This window comes from Oryctolagus cuniculus, chromosome 11 (assembly GCF_964237555.1).
Source record: "Oryctolagus cuniculus chromosome 11, mOryCun1.1, whole genome shotgun sequence".
NCBI lineage: Eukaryota > Metazoa > Chordata > Mammalia > Lagomorpha > Leporidae > Oryctolagus > Oryctolagus cuniculus.
Window position 1 is genome coordinate 21213435 of NC_091442.1, and position 15001 is coordinate 21228435.

Consider the following 15001-nt stretch of genomic DNA (forward strand, 5'->3'; position numbering starts at 1 on the left):
CTCAGAGGAGAGAGGGTGCTCCTGGCAGACGGGGCAGGCAGTCAGCTGAGGGAGGCGACACGCTGTGGAAAGACCACATCACCAGAAGGGCCTCGTGGCTCCCAGCCCAGGGCTCGGCAGCGGCGTCTCTTCTGCCACTGTCGCGTGCCTGGCCCCACACGGGGCAGCGGCTGGAGAGGTTCAAGGGCAGCTGCCAACGGTGTGGCCCTGACCAAGTCACGTCCCCCCTCTGAGCCTCAGTTTCCCCGTCGGCACACCGAGGATCAACGAGAGGCGTTCACGCATCAGCCCATTTTCCATTTGCTAAGACTGAGGCCAGAGGGAGCCGTGGGTTGCCTGGGGTCACGCAGCTGCTGGGTGGCAGGGCGGCACGGGGCTGCTGCTCTCTCTAGGGGTCAGGAGGAGCCTTTCTGGGCCCCGGTCCATGCTCTTCTGAAGCCGGGAGCCCGCTCGGGTCAGCAGCCCAACTCCAAGTTCACCGAGCACCTACTGCGCGCCAAGCCCTGGATGCAGAAGCGCACAGGCCGGCCACCCTAGGAACCCGCTGCCCACGCAGGGATCGAGGGTCAGCCCCTTGGCCAGGCTCACCCAGCGAGTCAAGGCTAGGTGTCTGGACCCCAGCCTTGGGCAACAGCCCACCCTCCCAGCCTTAAAACCAAGTCCCCTCTCAGTCACAGGCAGGCGGGGCCTGGCCTCAGCCCAGGGGCCCCTGGGGGCCCAGGGCCCACGCTCCCCAAGGTGCAGAACCCAGTGAGGCACCGGAAACCCTGCCCAGGCCACACAGGTGAGCCCCTTCTATTCACCCCAATCTCCCCCCAGGCTGGGCAGCCCCAGCCAGACCCACCTGCCACTGATGAGGGCCCCAGCTCAGAGAGGGCTGGCAGCTGGGGGAGAACACACAGCAGAGCAAACAGTGGCCCCCATGGGCACTCACACCACCCCCAGCCCCTGCCCAGGCAGCCCACTGGAACAGGCCGGGTGGCGAAACCCCAAAACTTTTGTCAACTTCAAAGCCCACAGAGACTGGGCCTGCTCAGGGGTGAGGCTGGGGGCATCCAGCGCTGTCTGGCCCAGTCCCCTCCAGGCCAGCAGCACCAGGGCCTACCTGAGGCCCCAAGAGGGCAGCGGGGTCCCGATGGCCCGGACCGCAGCCCCCGACTGGCTCTGCCGGCCCCCATCTCCCACCGGGGCGCTGGGAGCCAGGCCGGCCAGCGGGGGCCAGAGGGACGCCGACGCGCTGATTTCAGATGTGGCCTAGACCTGGCCCCGGGGCCGGCCCGGCTCGCCCGCGTCTCGGGGATCCACAGGGAGAATGGAGCCCCCCGGGTCCCCGCGCAGACAGGACCCCGGCACCCCCGCCCGGCCCCCTCCCCGCGCCGCATCGCAACAAAAGGCCGCGCTGGGCACGGCCTCGCGCGTCCGCCCAGCTCTCGGGGGCCGCGGCTCGGCTGGGGGTGCGGACCTGGGGGGAGGCACAGGGGCCCCGGGCGGGAGATCGGACACCGGGGGAGGGGTCTCGAGGGGGGCTCCCCCGCCACGCCGCCGGACCGGGCCTGCGGAGGGCGGGTGCGCTCACCTGGGCCGCGGGCGGGCGCGCGGGCGCGCGGGCGGACGGACGGACGGACGTGCGAGGGCGGACCGCGGGGCCGGAGCGAGCGGGCGGGCTGACGGCGGCCTGGCCGCGCCGGCTCCCAGGCCGGAATGGAGTCCGGGCCCGGAGCGACCGAGAGAGAAAGGGAGGAGGCGGCGGCGGCCGGGAGGGGAAGGGGAGGGAGGGCGCGCGAGCGGGAGGAGGGGCCGGCGGGAGCCGGCAGGAGGAAGGAGGAAGCTTGCGGGGATGGCTTCCCCGCCGGTGACCCGGGAGGGACCCAGGCGCGGCCTGGCCAGGGTCCGGGCGGGGGCGGGGCCCGGGCCACAAGCCCCGCCCCGCCCTGAGAGCGCCCCCTCCCGCAGCCCCCGCACCCCGGCCCTCCGGTGGCCCCGATCCGCCTCTCCCGCTGTTGGCAATGTCTGCACTGACGCTGCGCTCGCAGCTCGCCCGGCACCCAGCTGAGTGGCTCAGTGCACCCTGGTGACCGATGGTTACCCCATTGCACAGATGAGAACACTGAGGCACTGGCAAGAACCCTGCCTTGACCTGCCAAGAGGGTGCTGGGGCGGGAGGGACGGTGCCGGGAGGAGCGGCGTCCACTTTTGCAGGTCCACTGCGTTCCTCTGAGAGGGGAAGCAGAGGCAAAGCCCAGTGGCCGACGTGCAGAGTTTGGCAAAACCTGGAGGCAGGTTCACCTCCCAGCGCCTGAAGAAGCCAAGACTTCTGGACCCAGCGGGGCAGCGGCAGAAAGTCGGGACTTGGAGGAAAAGGCTGGTTGAGGCCACAGAGACCCCCTGGCCACGGCTGCCTGCTAGGTGCTGGGGGGGAGGGGGGGTGCCCTTGGCTGCTCCTTGACCTCCTGCAGTCAGGGCAGGGGTCTGAGAACCCGGCCTGAACCAAGCTTGAAACACAGCACCTGCCTCTGCTTTCCTTCCTGGGAAGTTTTCTGGTTGCACGAGTAGGAAAGCAAGGCCCGGCCCGGCCAGAGCAGCACCAGAAAGCTGGGAGAAGCTCCCTAGAATGTGGCGGGCAGCGGCCTCGGGGTACCATGAGCCGGGAGCCAGGAGCCGCAGCTGATCTGGGTTCACAGCTGAGCAGGTTCAAGTTCATCAGCTACCCCAGCCTGTGGTGTGAGGTGGCCGGGGTTGCGCCTTACAAATGATAAACAGTGCAGAGGAGAAAGAGGCCGCCCGGGTCCCTGCGGAAGTCGTCGGCAGGGCTGGCAGCAGAAGCCCTCCCGGGCTGGTGAAATGGTTGCGCCTGTTTGCAAGGCTGGCTTAAAGATTAACCGCGGCTGCCCCGGACTCAGCCGGCTGGAGGAGCAGGTCCCTCGGCCCTCTGCACTCCTCAGACACGGATGTGTGTCTAAAGGCCATCGCTGGCCGCCCAGGAGGTGGGCTGTTCACCCGGGCTGGCCCCTCCTACCTCCGAGCGCTGTGATGTCACTGATGCCAGCCACACCGGGAGTGTTTACACCTGGGCCATCGGCAGACGCACAGACTGTGTTGTTCGATGTTTCCCAGCACAGCACTGCGTTCAGCCTCCGGAGTTCAACAGAAGGTTCTGGGCTTTTCGAGAGCTGAGATCCCAGCTTTAAAACACAGACTTTGGACCCAGAGACCTAGGTTCAAGTCTCAACTCTGTCGCTTCCTGGATGTGTGATGTTGATCATACCATTTATCTCTTAGCTTCCATATGCCAGCCTGAAAACTGGGTTCTCTCTGGGGCTGGCACTGTGGCGCAGTGTGTTAATGCCCTGGCCTGAAGCGCCGGCATCCCAAATGGGCACCGGTTTGAGACCCAGCTGCTCCATTTCTGATCCAGCTCTCCTATGGCCTGGGAAAGCAGTAGAAGATGGCCCAAGTCCTTGGGCCCCTGCACCCGTGTGGGAGACCTGGAAGAAGCTCCTGGTTCCTGGCCATGGATCGGCTCAGCCAATTGGGAGTAAACCATCGGATGGAAGACACACCCCCCCCGCCCGCCTCTCCTCTGTCTGTGTAACTCTAACTTAAAAAAAAAAAAATGGATTCTCTCAGCAGGTTCACGTGGATGCAATGCGGTGACGTCCATTCAGTGCATGGAGTGCCCATCTTCTGTCTCCTGCAGGAGGGGCGACCTAGGTGAGTCCTGGCCTGGCCAGCCGGAGCCGCAGCTGCCGCCGAGGGCCTGGCTCAGCTGCTGACTCCCAGCAGGATGTGACCAACGCCATGGTTTCAATGGCTTCATTATCAAGTCGCTGAAATGCGCTTTTCCTTTTAACCACCTCCTGGGCCTCTGCTGGGCTGTGCACACCTCATCTCCAGCTCTCCCCCCGCCGGCCTGTACGTCTGGGGCCGATGCCACTCCCCTAGAAGGGGAGGCTCGTCCCGAGTTCACTGTGGGTGTGTGAGCAGGGACGTGGCTTGGCCCGTGTCCAGGGAGAGCAGGCCCTGCCCACTTGGCTGGAGACTGACTCTACTGGGACCCGCAGACAAGACTGCGTGTTCTTTTTTTTTTTTTTTTTTAAGATTTATGTATTTATTTGCGAGGTAGAGTTGCAGAGAAACAGAGAGAAAGGTCTTGCATCTGCTGGTTCACTCTCCAAATGGCTGTAACAGCCAGAGCTGGGCCTATCTGAAGCCAGGAGCCAGGAGCTTCTTCCAGGTCTCCCACATGGGTGCAGGGGCCCAAGGACTTGGGCCATCTTCTGCTGCTTTCCCAGGCCATAGCAGAGAGCTGGCTCAGAAGAGGAACAGCCAGAACTCAAACCGGCCCCCAGATGGGTTGCTGGCGCCTCAGGCAGAGGCCCAGCCCACTACGCCACAGCACCGGCCCCAAGACTGTGGGTTCTAACTCTCCTCTTCTGCGACGACAGGACCCTGCCCTGTCTGGGCCTCAGCTCAGTCATCAGTGAGACAGGGTGACAAACCCTACTGATGGCAAGGACTGTGCGGATGGGAGAGTGGTTGCCCTGACCTGATGCTTGAATGCTGTTAGCAAAACAGCAGCTCGTCGCTTTATACCTGCGAATTGTTCATCATCAACGGACACAGCAATTCTTTGTTTTTTAAACACTGACTGTATACATGGCCGAGGCCGGGCCTGGGCCGCCAACAGGGACCGCTTCCCTACCCAGAGTGCCCAGCAGGCGACAGATGCTATGGATGTCAACACTGCAGGGATGGGCACACTGGTTTACACAGTTCTCTGTTTCCAGAAGCTTCCTCTGCTCTCCTTCCCTCCACCTGGGTCAAAGCCACAGGTCAGGGGCCAGCGTTATGGTGCCGTAAGTTAATCCTCTGCCTGCGGCACTGGCATCCCATATGGGCGCCGGTTCGAGTCCCGGCTGCTCTTTGTCTGATCCCATTCTCTGCTATGGCCTGGGAAAGCAGCAGAAGATGGCCCAAGTCCTTGGGCCCCTGCACCCACATGGGAGACACAGAAGAGGCTCCTGGCTTCGGATCGGCTCAGCTCTGGCCATTGTGGCCATTTGGGGAGTGAACCAGTGGATGGAAGACCTCTCTGTTTCTCCCTCTCACTGTCTGTAACTCTACCTCTCAAATAAATAAATAAAATCTTTTTTAAAAAAGAGAGAGCTATTAAGGGATTTTTAAAAACGCCACAGGTCAGGGTAAGATGGGGAGTTTGGGACAAGGCCCAGCCTCCCGCGGCCGGCAGGGGCACTGCAGGCCAGAGCCGCCCTGTGCCCTGGGGTCAGGGCTGCTGCCCACACCCTGCTCGGGGCCCTGGTGGCCCCGGCGGCCCTGGCTGCATGATGGCAGATCCACCCTGCCTGGCCCTAGCCCAGCTCACACTTGACGCCCTAGCCCAGCGTCGGAAGTTCAAGCCCTGCCAGTCCCACGTGGTTAGCTGTGATGCCACCGGGCTCGAGGCTACAGGATGGGCTGGAGAGACGGGTAGGTTCCAGCTGGAGGCTGCAGAATGGGCTTGGCACCTCCCCGGCACTGCACTTTACAGTTTACACAGACACATCACACTGCGGCCCTGCCAGCCGCCGGGCCAGCAGCCCATCCTTGGCCCGTGGCCTTGCACTGCTGGTCCCTCCCCGCAGCTGCTCCCACCTGCTAACCCTTGCTTGTCCTGCCCCATGCAGCCAGTACTGACTGAGCACCTACTAGGTGCCCAGGACTCACCGTGAACAAACCAGCTCTCCGACTTAGGGGCGCTCACAGTCAGGGACAAGGCCAGCACTGGACTGTGTGGGTATTGGAAGCCCAAGGAGAGAAGGGGGCAGGCAGAGGGATGGCGGGAGCTAAGGCGGGGGCCGGAAGGACCCCGATGCATTCACAACTGGGGGCAGGGCGCCACTTGGGCTCAGCGCGGGGAAGAGAGGCGGGAAGGGTGGCTGGGGTGAGGACCTTGAGTACCAAGAGTGGCTTCTGCCTGGGAGGCATTGGGAGCCATGGGGGCCTTGGAGAGGTGCGGGGTGGGGAGTCGATGGGGGTGCAGGGAAGCAGCAGTCGGGAGGCTCTGTGCGGACGGAGGGGACCAGCAGAGGCCGAGAGCCTGGCTCACACGGGCGCGTGTGCGTGGGCACCTGCAAGGATCCACGTCCCGGGGAGCGAGGCCCACCTGGCCTGGAGGCCTCAAACCCAACACTCCTGAGGGACACCTGCAGCCCCACGGGTGCCAGAAAGGACCGGGAGCAGGTTCACACTCTCTCCCCACACTGGGAGGAGGCCCCTCCAGCACCTGCACCTGCCGGGGAGCAGATGGAGACCTAAGCACCGAGCAGGCGGAGCCTGAGTGATGCCACAGGTGGTGCTAACCACCCAACAGCCCTGCAGTCACAGGCCTCATGGCCTCACCTTCCGGCTGTAAGGCCATTTCACAGACGGGAAGACTGAGGCTCACGTGCGTCTCTACCCAGTCCAGAGTCTGAAGACAAAACATGGATGTCATGGACGTGAACATGGGGGAGAAGCCAGTACCACCGGGCCAAGTGCCCCGAAACTCGGCCGCTCATCCCAGCTCTGCCCTTAGGCTACAGGAGAGGCCAGCGAGGGCCAGGCGGCCTCCCAGGGTCTCATGGAGGATCCCGGCAGGCAGAGTGGCCCCGCCCGGCCTGGCCCCCTGCCATTCCAGCCCAGAAAAGATGGAAGGGATCAAGGTCCTTGACCCTCTGGCCTGAGGGGAGGGTGGCTGGGACCCCACAGACCTGAGCCGGCTGACACTTGCTGAGCGGAGAGGAGACGTCTGAGAGCAGGGGCTGGAAAGACCAACTGTAAAAACAGCAGTCCTCGGGGCAGCCCTGTGGCACCCGGCTGCGCCACTTCCCATCCAGCTCCCTGCTATGGCCTGGGAAAGCAGCGGAGGACGGCCCACGTGCTTGGGCCCCTGCCCCCTCGAGAGACCTGGAGGAAGTTCCTGGCTCCTGGCTTCAAACTGGCCCGGCCCTGGCCATTGCTGCCATCTGGGGAATGAACCAGAGGATGGAAGACCTCTCTCTCTCTCTCTCTCTCTCTGAGCATCAAAATAAATAAATAAACCTTTTTTTTAAAAAATCATAGCAATCCTCATCAGCAGCTCACGGTCGCTGCACGCGGTGCTTCCCGAGCTGTGCCCTGGTCTGGGGCTCCGGGTGTAACACGGCGTTTACACAAGGTGGGATCTGTGCCCACTGTGCAGATGCGAGCACTGAGGCCCGGGAGGACCATGAAGTCGTGCCCTCCTGAATCTGGAACACGGGCGCCGTGGTTCTGTCCCACCCAGACCTCCTGCGATTTCACACCTGCCAGAGAAGCCAGACCTCCGGGGGCCAGCAGGCGCCCCGGAACCACTCTGAGCTGGGCCATCCACCTCAGCTCCAAGGCTCCAGGGCCTTCGAGAAGCGGGGATGCAGCAGAGTCTTGTGGGGGTCCTGTGAGAGTAGATGCGCAAGGCTGCTCCGCTCAGTCCCCCAGGAGGCTGTGGAAGAGCGGGCGGTGGAGGGCCTGCACAGTGACCGCAGGCACCTCGGCCCCTGAGCGAGGCCAGTGCTGCCAGTGGCCACGAGCAAGACGTCACGATCACCAGCACAGAGAGACGGAGAGACCACCGCAGCCGCGGGGCACTGTGGGAGCTGCTCCCTGCACAGACACGGGCGCCAGCGGGGCTGGAGCAAGTCCGAGCAGACGCACAGCCTGTGGTTCCTAATGGTGCACACAGCTGGTGCGCGCTGTCCATTGTCACGGATGGGCCACACAGACACGGATGTCAGTAAAAGGAAACAGGAGAGGGCGGGTGGTGTGGTGCAGCCGCTCGAGTCACGGCTTCGGGACGCCCACATCACCTCAGGGTGCCTGGGGTGCGGCCCCGCCTCTGCCTGCCATCCAGCACCCCGGGCGACAGCAGGTGATGGCTCAAGTACTTGGGTTCCTGCCGCTCGTGCTGGGGACTCAGACGGAGCTCCTGGCTCCCAGTTTCAGCCTGGCCCAGCCCCTTCTGTTGTAGGCATTTGGGAAGTGGCCGAGTGGATGGAAGACCTCTTCCTCTCTCTCTCTCTCTCTCTCTCTCTCTCTGCTGCTGCTGCTCTACTTTTCAAGTAAATAAATAAACTTTAAAAAGGGAAATCGGGGGCAGGCATTTGGCCTAGGAGTTATGCCGCTGGTTGGAACACCTGCAGCCCTTGCCAGTGCCGGTTTAAGCCCTGGCTCTGCTCTGACTGCGGCTTCCTCCTTATGCACACCCTGGGAAGCAGCAGGTGATGGCCCAAGTGCTTGGGGCCCTGCCACTCATGTGGGAGACCCGGACGGAGGTCCCAGCTTCGGCCCAGCCCAACCTCAGCCGTCCTGGGCATTTGAGGAATTACCCGGTGGGTAGGAGAGTTTCTTTCTCTCTCTCTCTCTCTTTCTCTCTCTCCCCCCCCTTCCCTTCCTCCCTCCCAATAAATAAATAAGGATTTTTAGAGGAGAGAATTAAATCAGGAGTGGGGTATATTCCGTGTCATGTTCTAGGGCAGAGAACGGATTTCAGGATGGGAAGCAAAGAGAACAATCTACACATTTCCTCCCGGAGCTGGGGAGACTGAGGACCGTGAAAGGACCCGCCCAGGGTCACACTGCAAGTTTATGACAGAGCCTGGACCAGGATCAAACTTCTCCTTGTTGCAAGGATTTGTTAGCTGCCTACTGTATACAAGGCACCAGCTGAAGTCCTGGTCTTCACAAAGGCAGGTGGGGAGGCTGGAGATTTGCCCACCTGCAGCACCTCCTGGGGTCAGGTGTCCAGGGACACAGACCCCGCCCTTTGTGGGCTCCTGAGCCAGAAGGGGGAGGGGCAGCAGGCTCGAAGCCCTGGGAGCTGGAGGGCCCAGGCGCCGCAGCCCCATCGTGCACGTGGGCGCCAGGACCTCGCTCTCTGGGAAGGAAGGTGAAGCTGGCCGCGGTGCCTGCTCCTAGGGAGGCTGTGCGCCTGCCCGATGAGACGCCGGGGCCGCAGGGCCTGTGTGCCGTGCACGCTCCACCGACAGCGTGGATGCGGGTGATCCGAGACCTGCAGGGGCTCAGGGAGCCTCTGTCCGTCTGCTCTGCCTTTGAGAGTTTCTGGGGGGTCTTGACGGTTGGGGAGGAGTCTCCGAGGCAGGGAGGGGTGGGAGCTCAGTGTGGCCCCGCAGAGGAGGAGATGCCGGCGGCTCCCCCAGGGCACCCCACGTGGCCATGGCTGTGGAACTTCCCCGTTTCCTGGCCCCCCTGGGCTGCACCAGCTCCTGAGTCCAGAGCAGAAGCAGCTGGGGACCGGCCGGGGTGGGGGCAGGCGCCAGGGCTGGCTGGGAAAGGAAGCCAAGCCCTGCCTCCCACTCACCAGCTGAGTGTCACTGGGACAGCTTCCTTCTTCTGTCCCTGCTCTGAATCACCCAGGCAGGGCGGGGGTGGGGGGGCCCCAGAGCTCGGCCCGGCCACTCCCAGACCCTCGGCCTGGCCTGGGAGCCTTCTCGCAGCCCCATCCAGGGCCACCCTCCCACGGGCCCGTCCTTCCTGCCCCCACACATCTGCCCCTGCAGAATCGCGGGCTCCTCTCTGTGCATCCCAACCCCACGCACCCTGCCCAGCCCAGCCCAAGGGCCCCTCAAGTCTTCCACAGAGGCCGCACCCTGGCCTGGCCAATCACAAGTCCTGCAGGTCAGGCCCTGAGCCGGGGGTGGGGACCCTTGTCCTCAGGAGCTGGCGTCTCCACCCGTATGCCCTGTGTCTTGAACACCTTGCCCACGCCGTGGTGAGGGATTGGAGACAGGAGCCCAGTCCTGGGCCGCCGCTGCCCGGAGTGGCCTTGGGCAAGTCCCTGCTCTCTGCGGCCACCAGCCACCGTTGTCTCTGCAGCTGCTGAGGGGAGAGGCGCCCTGGCCAGGAGGGCTAAGGAAAAACCAACGCAACTTCCTCCGCGTGCAACTGGAAAACACCCGCCCTGGGGCTCGTCAGAATTCCCGCGCGGAAAGAAACAGGGGGCCTGCCCCAAGTGCTTGGGCCCCTGCACCCACGTGGGAGACCCGGATGGAGTTCTAGGCCCCTGGCTTCTGCCTTGGCCCAGCCCCTGCCGTTGCGGTCATTTGGGGAGTGAACCAGAGAATGGAAGGTCTCTTTCTCTCTCCCTCTCTCTCTGTCACTCTGCCTTTCAAAAAAATCAAATAAATCTTTAATTAAACAAAAGAAAAGGAATTGGAGGGCCCTAGAAGGGGACCCACCGGCTGGTTGAACATCATTAATAAGAGCAGCCACAGAGACCCGGGTTCGAATCTGACCCCACTGTGTGGCTTCGCGACTCCAGGCAAGTCATGTCACCTTTGACCCTTGCTTCCCTCATTTGTGACCTGGGGACAATTGCACACGCCACGTACGGCTATTGAACAACAAGCGAGACACACACGCTGCGTGTTCAGTAAATGGATGGTGTCATTTCTGGTTCAACTGACAGAAGATTCCACGAACGAAGGGGAGAACTAGGACAGCCTTGAAGTTAAGGAGCTGGAACCAGATAGTTTACGTGGCCTGATGCAGATTTACAGATTTATTTATGTATTTGAGATTCAGAGTTACATAGAGAGGGAGAGACAGAAACAGAGAGAGAAAGAAAGAGAGAGAGAGATCTTCCATCCAGTGGTTCACTTCCCAAATGGCCACAACAGCCAGGGCTGGGCTGGGTCGTAGCTCCTGCTTCATCCAGGTCTCCTAGGTGGGCGGCAGGGGCCCAGGGACTGTGCAATAGCAGTGAACCGGGTCAGAGCAGAGCGAAAATATCACAGTATTGATATAACTGACTATTTGAAGATTTCTTATTTATGCGAAAGGTAAAGCAACAGAGAGGAGAAGGGGGTTGGAGAGAGATCGTCCATCCTCTGGTTCACTCCCCAAATGGCCGCAATGATTGGAGCTGGGCCAGGCCGAAGCCAGGAGCCTGGAACTCCACCTGGGTCTCCCACGTGGGTGCAGGGTCCCAAGCACTTGGGCTGTCTGCTACTGCTTTCCTAGGCCACAGCAGCAGGGAGCTGGATTGGAAGAGGAGCAGCCAGGACTCAAACCGACATCGCAAGTAGTAATTCAACCTCTGCCCACAGCATTAGGACCTCTGCCCCCTTGCCCCAGGTTTGGTTTGGTTTGAAAATTGGCATATGAAAAACAGGGTGGGGAGGGTCACTGCTGGCACATTCCTAGCATTTGTCCCAGGGGTAGGGGGTGGAGAATCACAGATGAGCTCAATACTTGTTTTCCTTGCACTTGTCTTTATTTATTTATTTAAGTCTTCTACAGTGAGCTCTGATCCCTCAGGCTATAGAAAATAAATTATTTTTAAAGTGCTCTGTAGCTGTCTCTAATCACAGCAGGCCTTTGCTCTCTCCAACTGGTCTGGATGCTGAAACGCAAGGCCTGGGTACAAAGCTGCACCGCCCCAGGCTCCGGGTCCCGTGCTCCAAGGCGGCTGCTCCTGCACCGGGCCTTTCCCTACCCCTCTGGACAGCAGAGGTGCACCTGCTGGGGACGCTCCATTTTGGTTCCCCTCCTCATTGGCTCCTGTCCTGTCCCTACCTGATGAGGAAGAGAGACTCCCAGGGGAAGTGCCTAGTTCTCTTCAAACCCAAGCTTCCCCTTGGCCTTGGCCTTGGCCTTGGCTCACCCTGTCTACATCCAGGGCAGGCCTGGGTTGGGGCCCCGGGGTGCAGCCTGCATAGCCAGGGCATGCCGCTGTCTGCGGGTCCCGGCTGGCCTGTGTCTTAGTTCCGGTGCTCCCGGAGCAGTGCCTGAGACTCTCCCTGTCTGGGGAAGTGATCCCAGGAGGCCTGAGTGAGGAAGCAGGGAAGACACATGGAGAAGGAGCAGGCCGCAGACAGACATGTGAAGTCTGGGCTTCCCCCGGCTCCTCCTCCAGAGCCCAGACCTCTTCCTAAGGCAGCCCCGCCTGACCCAGGTCAGCAGATGCCGCTCTGGGTCCCACAAAACTCATCTCCTCCTGGGCCCCTGGCGAGGACTAGCTGCTGCATCCTTACAGCAAGTTCAGCCAGAACCCCGCCCCCCGCACACCCAAGACTCACACCCGGTCTCAGCCAGAGCTGTCCTCCGTTCATTCGCTCACAGCCCTCGTGCAGTGTGGGCCTCGGCAGCCCAGGGCCCAGCCTCCCCCGCCAGCTCCATCTCCCCACATGCCTTTTGCCTCTGCTTCCCCTCTTGGTGGCCGTGGATATGAGGGGGGGGGGGGGTCCCTGCCTCTGTTCCCTGGTTTGCTCGGGTTCCTTCTTTGGTCCCTCCCCCGCCCCTCAGCCTGGGGCAAAGCTGGCTACCTCTTCAAAGTGAACGCTTCCTGGAAGCAGGCGGTGAGTAGGCAGGAGTCCGGGGTCGTCCTGCACCCCAGCACTGCCCAGCCCAGAGCTGACACTGACCAGGCCCCAGCCTGTTGGGACAGGAATCCAGGACCTAGATTCCCCAGGTCGGCTGGAGTTGCGCCAGGCAAGCCTGGCCCTCGCCTAAGGCCAGCACATTAGCAGGATTGCAGCCAGACACTCACCCAGCCCTAGGTCGCGCCCTGAGTCTGGCCCCACCTTCTCCCAAGCCCTCGCCAGCTCAGAGAAAGGCTTAAGGGGTGGGGATCCCCAAAAAAGCCAGGAAAGAGCCCAGCCCGGCACTGGTCCGGGCCTCAGCCCCTGGCCACACAGGGCCTGGCTGCAGCACCGCCCATTGGATGGTGGGAGTCGGCGGGGGGGGGTGTACCAGAGCTGGCAGGGAGGCTTCGTCCCATCACCTGAATCTACTTCAGGCCTCCTGCTAGGTGCGGCTGCACCCAGCTCTGCTCCTCAGCGACTTCCTGAAAATTAGACACCCGCAGTCCCCCTGTGGTTAAGTTAGCTCCCCTGGGCCGGCTCATCTCCGGAGGGAGGGGCCCCTGGGGCAGGGCTGCTTGACTCAGCAGACACGCGCACAGCCCTGGGTGTCCATGAGAGGAAAGCAGCCTCCCGCCCCCACCACATCTCGGGTCAATGCGAAGAAGAGGAGGAGGCCCTCACCATCCAGGCCCCGCTACTCCTGGGTGCCAGAAACTCAAGGCCCAGAGAGGGTGAGCATCTTCCCCAAAGCCACAGAACCCAGGTCTGGTGACCTGGAGGCCTTGGGAGTGCAGGTGCACTCTGCAAGTGGCTCCTGCCTCGGCAGAGCCCATGGGCTGGTGTGAGAGGCGATGAAGCAGAACACAGAGCCGTGGGGGCGCCCACGCTCCGTGGGAGTGGACGGCAGAGGGGGCAGGCTGGGGAGGCGGGTGGGGCACTGAGGACAGTGGAACTGGAGCTGAAGCATGAAGGGTGGGCCACAGTGCCAGCAGGGAGACTGGGGGCTCACCCCGCAGCGGCCCCGGCCCGCACGGATCCGCAGGTGCTGTGGGTGGAGCGAGGCTGCGGGGGATGGGAAGGCCTCTGGGGGCAGGCGTCTGGCAGCCGTCAAGTCGCGGCTTGGGACACCCACGCCCCACGTCCACGTCCGAGTGCCTGGTTCCAGCTCCTCCACTTCCGGAGCAGCCGGGAGGCAGCAGGTGACGGCCAAGTGCCTGGGTCCCCGCCGACCGTGTGGGAGACGCAGATGGAGTTCTGGGCTCTTGGTTTTGGCCTGGCTCAGCCCTGGCTGTGGAGAGTATTTGGAGAGTGAACCAACAAATGGGACATCTCTCTCTCTGCCTGTCTCTCTGTTTCTCTCTGCCTTTCAAATAAAATAAAAGATAAAATTAAAAATATAAAAAAAAATCACCAGCCCTGGGTGGTGACCCGAGCTAACGTGTTTCTGAAATATCCCTCTGGCCGTGGGGTGGGGACAGACGGAGGCCAGAAGTGGCTGATGGTTCAAATCCATTCGCCGGAAGCACCCACAGCCCTGCAGCTGCAGCCGGAGGCTGGGTGCAGAGTGGGCCTCCGGAGAGCAAGTCCCATTGCCCTGGGTGAGTGAGGGGGTGGGGCAGCTACTCCCCGAGAGGAGGAGCCTGGCCGGAGTCCACTGAGGGGCAAAGTCCAGACTTCAGCTGTGGCCGAATCACGCAGGTCAGACCAGTGCGCTACCACGGAGACGCTGAAGAAATGAGCGATTTAACCTCTACTTTCTGAACACACTGCTGCAGACGCTGAGTGCCTGATGTGTACTGACTCACTTCAGCCCTTGCAGAAGGGACTTTTATTATCGCCATTTCACTGAGGAGGAGACTGAGGCTTGGCACAGGCTGCCGTGGGTGGGACGAGAACGCCAGGCAGAGCCCCAAGGTGCTCCCAAGTCCAACGGGCTGCAGGAAGAGGCCTGCAATGGGGGTGCCGGGCCCCCCTGGAAGGGGGTTCTGCCTGGCGGGGTGCTGCTGAAGGCCAGGTGTGTTAGACCTGCCTGACAAGGGTTCAGGGACCCCAGAGCCTCAGGGAAAGGGGAGCAGGGCAGTGGGGGTTCTGGAGGGGGAGGGGGAGAATCCAGGGGCCTCAGCCTTCCCGGGAGCTGCTCCTGGCTGGCGAGGTGGGGGAGAGCTGGGGTAGCCCACAGGGACTGAGGAGCCAGGCCATGCCCCGCCCTTCTGGGGTGGGGGATGGGCACATCGGAGCCCTGGGTGCTACACCTGCAGCAGAGGTCTGGTGCCCTGAGCGAGGGCCTGGGGTCAGAGGAGGAAGACTGCCACCCTCTCGGGGTGTCCCCACGTGGGGTGGGGACTTGGTCAGGGCTGGGAGGGCTGCAGGGCTGTGCCCTGATCCTCGCTGAGGACTGGGGTGGAGGAAGGCCAAGGCCTCGGCTGCCAGATTGAGGGGGTCTCCCGGCCCCTGCACGGGTGCCCTCCCAGCCCAGCACCCAGCAGCCACGCTTCCCCGGCCTCCAGTCCACGGGCTGGAGATCACAGCCACAGGTGACACCATGCGTGACGCCGCAGCCCAGGAGAGGGGCCTGCCTGCCTGTATTCCGGGGGGCTTAGGCCTGGGCTGGGGAAGGGGCCCAG

At 62.5% G+C, this 15001-nt stretch overlaps 1 protein-coding gene across 5 annotated transcripts in view; it reads right to left on the reverse strand.

The window, feature by feature from the left end:
• SRC (SRC proto-oncogene, non-receptor tyrosine kinase) overlaps window positions 1–1901 on the reverse strand; it is a 45447-nt gene extending 43546 nt beyond the window's left edge. For 2 of the 5 annotated variants that reach the window (XM_070051854.1, XM_070051855.1), the window contains exon 1: window positions 1577–1901. The gene's annotated coding sequence lies outside the window, so the exon portion shown is untranslated. Of the gene's footprint in view, window positions 1–1105; window positions 1126–1576 lie in introns of those variants that run through there. The other 3 variants (XM_051845064.2, XM_051845067.2, XM_070051856.1) reach the window with 3 other exon arrangements.
• Window positions 1902–15001: the final 13100 nt, after the last annotated feature.